We start from the raw sequence: 6,948 nt of genomic DNA, 5'->3' as shown, positions 1-6,948 counted from the left end.
CTGCCATGTACAGGCATTTATAACAAGCAACAAGGCTGTTTCAATTCAGTTACTTCCTGTACTATCAAACCAACCTGACAAGTACATATGTATACATAGTAAAAAGTGAAAGAGGTAGATTTTTTTGGTGTACAACTTCAGGTATAAAGCACTGACTGTTACGTACTGAGAGTTACATATATATAGAATACAACACGGGGTATTCCGTATCGCCCGAGGTATCGGCCCGACCGCTGGTCGGATCGCCCGACGGCCGCAGGCCGGAGGGCGATCCGACTCGCGGGAGGGCCGGGACCGAGGGCGATGCGGAATACCCCGTGTTGTATTTTATTTATATCATACCCACCCAAGAAAACACGCCTTTCAATGCAAGATGAGCCAAAAGTTGGTGCCACTGAACCCTCAAATGCAACAACATCAGTTCCAACGTCCGGATTCTGTATTTTTCGAAAGGGGCACACGCGGTTAGGGAGAAATGCGTTCGCATCGTTCTATGGAAGCTATGGGCCGCGATAACGTTCGATAACGGGTTCCGGACCGGGCCGTACTTTACTTTATATATAGAACGTTGCGTTGCGTTAAAGCTCGGAAAATTGGGCCAAGGCGGATCACAATATTGTAGTGATGTGAACTAAGTAAATGTCTTAGGACTGCTCCACCCACGCATACCACTATAGGCAGACCAAGCCACGCACCAGTAATAGAGGACAGATGTTAGACTTGGCCCTCCTACAAACTTGTCACTGCATATATGCACACAGTAGAGTACAGTCACGAAAACTCCTCCGGTGTGAGATTCATTATTGAGTATTCTTGCGTGTTTGAGAGAACACTACAACAGTAAATTATATCATCTCATCGAGGTATCCATCCCTTGATCTAAATTATTCGACAAGATTTCGGTGACCTTCAAGCATCGCCCACTCGACCCCCCCCCACCCCACACACACACACACACAACTGTTGGCATCACAACTGTGTTCTTCTGTGGTCGGCCGCCATATTGTGGACGTCGGAACACAAGTAGTCACTCTGAATTACTTTCAAATAATAACTTGCTAAACAAAGCAGGATCGAGCGCAGTATAACACACTCATACATTATGTCAACAACTAAGCCTCTTTTCCTCTCCTCGTACCATAAACTTCAGGTGTTCATATCATACTCTCTCTATAGGTCCGCGCAACGATAAAAACGCCACCAGACCGACATGGAGTCTAAACCCGCTCCTCTCGCCGTCTGCTTGGCTGTGGTTTCCGTGTTCATCGCCCAACATGGACGGGTTAGAGGACAACTCTTCTCCCCACCTGTGTGTCAGACCTGGAACTCAACAACTGTCGTGTGTAATGGGAATACGTATATACCAACTTATAATCCCGTTCCGCGGCCGCCTACATGGGCCCGAGAGCCTCTGACCCAAGTACCTCCCGGCATCCCCGAATCTGTCATCACGGTGGATCTCAGTGGGAACAACATAACTATACTGTATAACGGCTCGTTTAGTGGGTTAAGAAACCTGAGATCCTTAGACCTGACTTATAATCCTATACAGACTATCGAAGTCGGTACGTTCGCTGGGTTGGAGAAGTTAGAACGTCTTTATATGAGTGGGTGGTGGATTGTTAAATTTTTGTGGACACCCATCTATTCTCTTCAAAATGGACTTTTCCAAGATCTGCGAAACCTGAACTCTCTGACCGTGGAGACTCACACAGATACAGTCGCCAGTGAGGGAGTGTTCACGGGGTTATCTAAACTCAGGCATTTAGAACTCCGCTTGAAAAATATCAACAATCTACCCGATCATATTTTCGATCCTTTGACTTCATTGGAAAGTCTAGAGATATGGGAAAGCGACTATCACTATGACATAGAAGAGGACCGAAATACCACCATGAGAAGAGTCCACAGCGGAAGTGGGTTCTTACAACGACGCCTGCTGTGGGCACCGCTGCACAACCTTAAAACATTGAGACTGTGGGGTCTACCAAGAGCCAGTGACTTCTACTTTGGACCTGTATTTAGAAACATGTCTAAGTTGGAGAGTATAAACATATATCCACTTATTCCCCTCAATGCTGAAATGTTCCGGCCACTGTTACCAACTCTGAAACATTTAATCACTGAAGCTCCGATAGCTCCCGGCCTGCTGAAGTCACTCCCACATCTGCAGTCCCTGCATTCAGACGTTTATACTTTAAATTCCCTTCGCGACATTATGGACGTTTTGCCTGAACTACGACACACGCAGATTCAGGAGTTGTCATTTGGCAATGTGGTATTCACCTTATCACAACAAATATTACCTTCTTCTACATGGGGAATTCTAGTAAAGCAACGGCCCTGGCTTTTCGAACCTAACTCCGGATTCATTTCAGTCATACCAGCTAACGCCTTTGCTGGTTTGTCACATTTGCAAAGGCTGGAATGGACGCACAGCTCTTTGGAGACTTTACACGACAAGGCGTTCAGCGAACTGTCCTCGCTCACTCATCTTGATTTGAGCCATAACAACTTGCAAACCTCCCAAGCTCAGCTTCCATGGCCAGAGACGTTGGACTATCTTGATCTCAGTTACAATAACCACCATGTGACAGACCTTTATCATTCAACCTCAGTGGTTTAAAAAGTGTGAATCATCTGAATTTGAGTCACAATGAAATTGAATATGCTGACATCGATTGTCTACCTAGGAATATTACTGTGCTTGATTTCCAGCACAACAACATAGGATACGTGTATAATCCACTCTGCCTTGCGAGTTTACGGTATCTCGACCTTTCTAACAATAAAATCTCTACTTTTTACTATCGTTCACCATGTGAGCAATCGGTATTAGAAACACTTAGGTTGGATAACAACGCGATAATAGATATATCATACGTACTAGGGCCACAGAATCAAGTAATAATTTTGAAAACGTTGACCCTTTCTCACAACCAAGTCCAGCGTATCAAAACAGGACAATTGACATGGTTGGACCAGCTGGAACATTTGGATCTCAGTCATAACGAGATCAACACCGTCATGCCATCCGCCTTCCGTGGACTATCGCGGCTACAGTTCCTGGATCTCAGTAACAACAAGATAAAGAACATAACACAGATGACATTTGAAGGTTTAGATAACCTCACACATCTAAATCTTGCAGCCAACAGCATAGCAGTGATCGGGGACGCCTATCAGCGTCTGTACGGGTTGAGACACCTGAATCTGAGGAGCAACAGGTTGGCTGTGTTAAATCAAACAACACTGGGTCCTGTTGTCTACCGGTTAGAGACTATCGACATTGCAGACAACCCGTTTCTGTGTGACTGTAAGTTAATGTGGTTTGTCGAGTGGGCCCAGGATAAATACGACAGGGTAGCGAACATCCACAACCCCTATCCTGACGTCGGTCGAAGGTACACATGTTCCCGTCCACCTGGATCAGTGCGTGGAAGACGTTTGATAGACGGGTTGACGCAGAAACAACACTCTAACGACAGACAGGATCCATCAGAACGAAAGTTCTTCGATACAGTCTGTGGTCATGGATTCCGGCCCAACCGCCTCCTGGCCTGTGTGCTCGCCACTTCGGGCATCTTCGTCGCCATGACGACCATTTTCCTGGTCGACTACCACGTCGGCCGTGTTCAGTACTACCTGTGGATGTTGGACAAGTGGAGGAGACCGAAGATTGGAGAAGTAAAGAACCAAGGGCCGCACAGATACACGCACGATGCTTTTCTTGCCTACAACAACCGGGACGTCGGGTGGGTTATAAGGCAAGCGATAGAGAATCTGGAACCTGACTACAGTCTGGTCTTACACGAAAGGGACTTTGCAGTGGGCGCTCCCATTGTGGAAAACATCGCGGATGCCGTGGAAAACAGCCGGAGAACCGTCTGCCTCATCACCAGGAACTTCCTGAAGAGTAAGTGGTGCGAGTACGAGTTCCAGCTGGCCCAGTACCACATGTTTGAGGAGGGGGGAGGGAGGCGTCTCATCCTGGTGTTTCTGGAGAGGATTCCTGGCCAAATGCTGAAACAGTTCCGCCATCTGAATGCCGTAGTAAAGAGGGACACGTACCTGATGTGGCCACACGACGTGCGGAAAAGGCCGCTGTTCTGGGGGCGGCTGCGAGACGCTCTGGGCGATCCTCTACCCCGGGACCCAGAGCCTCAGCAGGAGGTTCAAGCTCCGGAACGGAACATTCCGGAACAACAGGCACGTGATCCGGAACGGAACATTCCGGAACAGGAGCCACAAGCTCTGGAACGGAACATTCCGGAGCAACAAGCTCCGGGACGGAACATTCAGGAAGAGCCGGTACGGAACATTCCGGAGCAGCAAGAACAGGCTCCAGCAAGGAACATTGTGGAAGTGCAGGTCCATGCCCCCGTGCGGAACATTCCGGAACTTCAGGTTGAAATAGCCCCAGAACCAGACGACCAGTGGTTTGGAGATGGGGATGACGTGCCCCTTCTACCGCTGTAGATCAAGATCAAGTTTACTGTGTCAACAGAATGTTGTTTTTGGGTGGGCGTTTTTTTGTTTTCTTTGGAAAATGCATGTTGATTATTCCGTAAAGTCATATCCCCACAAACTATACTCTACTCTGTACAGCAATATGTACTTACCTGTATCAGATAGTAAACTTTACGATTCAACTGTATTGTAACTTCATGTTCACCATCATATGTTTTTATGTCATTTGTTTTCAAATAGCCTTCTGCTACAGTTTTCTATGGACTTATAATGTTTACAACATTTATGAGTTATTAGTTGCCTTTATATTTAAAAAAAGTATGTGTATGAGTAGATATACTACTAGTCTGTACAGCAATATGTAGTTTCAGCTAACGATGGTTGAAAATTGCACAATTTTTTTTCTGCATTTGTATGAATGATTAAATCGTTTTGACCGATACGCTTGGCTTATAATATGTAAGTTTCATGCATAAGTTAAATTTTAGTGTGCTGTCAATTGATAGTTCGCCCTTCGACAGGAAGCAGGTAATGTAGATCCAAACACTCTTGTCAGGGCCAGTATACAGGCCAGCTCCTCTGCTCCAGGGCTAGCCTGGGTGCCAGACTGTTGCCAGGGCCAGTATACAGGCCAGCTCCTCAGCTCCAGGGCTAGCCTGGGTGCCAGACTGTTGCCAGGGCCTGTATACAGGCCAGCTCCTTAGCTCCAGGGCTAGGCTCGGTGCCAGACTGTTGCCAGGGCCAGTATACAGGCCAGCTCTTCGTCTCCAAGGCTAGCCTGGGTGCCAGACTGTTGCCAGGGCCAGTATACAGGCTAGCTCCTCAGCTCCAGGGTTAGCCTGGGTGCCAGACTGTTGCCAGTCTCCCCAGGCCGGCTTAGGGGTATTAGTAAGTAAAGGCCTCTCTTGACATGCACGATCTTTCCAGCTTACGCACTAATTTAAACCGACCCCTTTAAAGTAGATATATGCTGTGCTGTGTTGGCCCGGAGCCCAGTCGCCTCCCACGGCCACTACCGCCCACCTACAGTCGGCAAGTGCTCTGTAGTGGGCCGCCATAGGGGGGCCCACAAGCCCTTTTCCGTAGAGCGTAATCGGCCGTTTTAATTCTACGTAGAGCGTAGACGGACCGCTCTAATATTTTTGCGTAGAGCGTATTCACCGTTTTAATTCTACGTAATGCGTTGTAGGCTAGCCACTTGGAATTTATCGTAAAGCGTCACAGTAATCGAGGGTTTCCGAATTCAGCGTAGAGCGTTGTCGGGACCCCCCACCCCCACCCCCACCCCTTGCAGGCCCTCTCATAGTAGTGAACCCTGAATGACTTTTCAAGCTTCCAAACGCTGTGTGTTGTATGACTCAGGACGAAATCATGAATAACTTTTCATTTCATTTTTATTCATTTATCCAGGGGTAGCATATCGCCAATGACATGTATGCTGACCTGTGTTGGCCCGAAGCCCACGGTCACTACAATTTGCTACTACTTGCTGAACAAGGCAGGATTGGACTTGGATCTCGCGGAAGTATTTCCTCAAATGACGTATGTGAGTATTTCAGCAGGGTTAGGTAATCTCCAGGCAGATTCGGTGGGGCAAGGGAACTTTTTGTTGGCCGCCTGTATCCCTGATTGGCCGCCCCCTGATTAGAGTTCCAGGCACGCTTTATCTCAGACAGAACGGAAATGCTAAGTCTGTCTTGTGAGAGTCTTGTGAGCAGGTCACACAGGTCGCAGATAGACGGGTGCTGCTTCATGCTCTACAGGTAGAGCCTTAGTTTAGGCTCCGGCTTAGTTTTGAGTTTACCGTTTTGTGTACCAGTATCCCATTTTCGCCAGCCAACCGGTAGCGTATGGGACACTGCCCTGCTACTTTCCACTCCTTATTCGTGAGCCGTAGAGAGACGGGTGATTCAGACGGCCGACCCTAAGCGCCACCCTCCCCCACCGCCGGTCCAGCTCTTCTCACAGACTTCATCTTGCTGTGAAGGTGGGTTTTAAACTTTCTATTTCCAACTTGGGTGGTTAAAAATTCCTCTTCGTCTATATATAGGTAACAATGTGGTGCTGTCTCACTCTATACTCTGATAAGATGTTGTTTGAAAAGTCCCAAACTTTAACCACATTTAGACAAATTAATAGATGATGTACATTCTGCCACTTCAGTCCCTGCTAACAGCGCTAGCATTGCAAACCGAACCAGTCTGCTTGAAAACAGTCGAGTCGAAACATCACTCGTTTATTTTAGTAAACACGGTGTCAGATACGGCTGTGACGTTATAGAACAGATGTTGGTATCGTTAACCACACTGACCACAGTCCTTCTAGGAGAAGCCCCATGCAGAAATACGGCTCGGAAAATGGGTCTAGGCAGATCAGAATTATTTCTATCATCTAATTTATTACCGCTGAGGCACCACCGATTGTCAGGGCTCAAAATACTTTTTTCAGGTACTGTTTCTTGTTAAAATCGACATATAT

The 6,948-nt window shown here is 47.3% G+C and overlaps 1 pseudogene; it reads left to right on the top strand.

Annotated features, from left to right (window-relative positions):
- The first annotated feature begins 1,187 nt into the window (after positions 1-1,187).
- LOC109482690 lies at positions 1,188-5,886 on the top strand (annotated as a pseudogene).
- Positions 5,887-6,948: the final 1,062 nt, after the last annotated feature.

The sequence above is a fragment of the Branchiostoma belcheri genome, unplaced genomic scaffold (assembly GCF_001625305.1).
Source record: "Branchiostoma belcheri isolate BF01 breed outbred unplaced genomic scaffold, Haploidv18h27 scaffold60, whole genome shotgun sequence".
Classification (NCBI taxonomy): domain Eukaryota; kingdom Metazoa; phylum Chordata; class Leptocardii; order Amphioxiformes; family Branchiostomatidae; genus Branchiostoma; species Branchiostoma belcheri.
Note: the sequence above shows the minus strand (reverse complement) of the source record. Positions and strands in the feature narration are given on the sequence as shown.